Source organism: Sardina pilchardus, chromosome 20, assembly GCF_963854185.1.
Source record: "Sardina pilchardus chromosome 20, fSarPil1.1, whole genome shotgun sequence".
In the NCBI taxonomy this organism is placed as follows: domain Eukaryota; kingdom Metazoa; phylum Chordata; class Actinopteri; order Clupeiformes; family Clupeidae; genus Sardina; species Sardina pilchardus.
Window position 1 is genome coordinate 9,584,013 of NC_085013.1, and position 2,500 is coordinate 9,586,512.

Consider the following 2,500-nt stretch of genomic DNA (forward strand, 5'->3'; position numbering starts at 1 on the left):
CATAACACAGTCTGTTACTGTAAGCCATGACATTCTGAGCCCAAAAATTCCCTTCTCTCAGGTTTCTGCTCTAATTTGTAATGGTTGGATGTAAAGGATACAGCTACCTTTGTAGACTGGGAGATTGAAAAATGAAAGACAGAGAGAGAGGGAGAGAGAGAGAGGGCGGGGGTGTTGAGATGGCTTGAAGGTGCTGGGATGTTATAAATTGGGCCGGTGAACTTGTTAGAGTGAGAAAGCACAGGCGAGAAATGAATAATGCCTGATGAGCAAATGACATTCAGTAAGAGAGCACAGGCGTGCCCAGGAGATGTAATGCACGTATTGATTGATGGAAACACAAATGGCATTAAAATAGACAAATTGCTGCCGATGAGGCGGCAGTTTGACTGGAGAGAAATGGAGACTCCACTGCGGTTGAACTAACTCTGAGATATATCATTTAAAATCGCGAAGGACAATAGCGGCACGCGAGATATACTCTGCATATCTGAAGTGAAAGTCAATGAGAATGAGAGGGAGAAAGAGAATGACAGAGAGAGAGAGAGAGAGAGAGAGAGAGAGAGAATGAGTGGGAAAGAGAGATTTGAAGGGAAGGAGAGAGTGCGCTGCACTCATTTTATTCAACCTTCTGTCTTTTATATGCAGCCCAGCACCTCCCTGGAGAGAGCACATAAAAGAGCGAGTCGGAAAAGCTAATCAGGGACTTTGCCACCACATGCCATTAGACTGGTGGGCTAATAATCCAGCCCAACAAAGCAGACAATATGTCACCAGTTAAGGGCACAATGAGGAGGACCTCAGTGAAGGCTACCTCTGTGTAATACTGAGTAGGAACTCCACACTCTAAAGTGTGCGTCCTAAAAAGGTCACATCTAACCTAGTAGCTTTATGTGCTAGTGTGAACCAGAATGTTTTTTTAGTCATATAAAATACTGTATATGTACCCTCTCAATTTACTTACATGTATATCCATGGAGACAGACCTATTGGACATCATGTCCAGAGCATAGGCTACCCTGTGCAGAGTAATGTCCTGTCCAACCAAAGGTCACTTTCCACTCCATAAATAGGCTTATAAATTGGTCCAGCATTTGCTCTTATAAAGTGGATTATATCCTCATTTTCTATCTGAAGATGATTACCTGAGGGCTGCCCATATGCTTGGCCCTCATGCTGGGCGGCGTTCCTCACCACAGGTGTGACATGACTCAGACTCGAGGTGATGAGCCACTCAACAGCTGCGGACCAGGTGTCTCACACTTACCAGTTAGTGCCCGGTGGCAGTGTCGCCACACCGTAGCTGTGATTCAATCCGGCCACGTCTCAGCCATGCCCACCACCTATTCCTGCTCTCAGGCCCTGAGCACAGCAGACAATCTTCTATTTATTCAGGCCCCAAAGAAAAAAACACATCCTCTAGACGGTCTCCTCAAGAGTTCCCCCAAACCTTACAGGGAGAAGTACACCGGCCAGATTCAGATAAAAGAAAATAAAAATGTCCAGCCATGTATTCAAAAGGGCACACATCAGCCTCTAGATAAAGTAAGTTACCTCAGGAGGCAGGGCAATACTTGGCAGCCAACGTGTAGCTTCTGAACCCTGAATGTTGTTCTTTGCCTTGTGTGTGACTGCAGTCTGAAGCACAGCACCTGGGCTGAGACCTGCCCTCTGGTCCTACGGCTAACTGATGCTAATGTGGAGGCTGGACGGGAGATAAAAGCTGGCCAGAAAAAGGTCACTAGACATGAGAAAACACATCCCCCTTCCCTGCCGCATAAGCAGGGGACAATCTTTGAGGTTCCAGCAAGTGGCTGATGGCCTGGCCGTTTCTTTGTTGTGTCAGCTCATTCCTGGAAGGCTGGTGTGTGTGTGTGTGTGTGTGTGTGTGTGTGTGTGTCTGTGAGAACATGTGAGTCTGTGTGGGTTTCCTTTGAACCTCAGGACTTAATTATTAAAGGAGCTGGTTGGCCATAAGGTCCTCAAGGGCACTGTTTTCCTGCCTTGGCCGGCTGCTATGACAGAGAGGTTCCTGAACACCCACAACACGACTGCGTTCCCACAGACAACACAGCCTTTACACAATGACGTTCGACCGGCGTCACGTCACACAGAGCCAGGTTGTCTGCGCCACGCCCCTTTTTTGGGGAAACAAGCCCTCAGAAGAAGCCTGAAACAAGCCAAAGTGAATGGGTGTTGTTCACGGTCACTGATCTATAACGAATAACTTATTATTTATAGATCAGTGGTCGCGGTAGACAGACATGCCGATAAGTTGCTGTGTGGTTGGGTGTACCAACCACAAAGCTAAGAACCCCTAACATTAGGCTACACCAAAAATAAATCAGACCAACGAAAACGGAAATCTAGGCTAACACTTGGCTAACACTAGCAGCTAGGCTATCGGCTATGACAGAAATTATCATATGTTGGAATTATCTAACGAACATACTTTACATCCAAGCCTGTCAGTCAACTACACAACATTACAATTAAAATA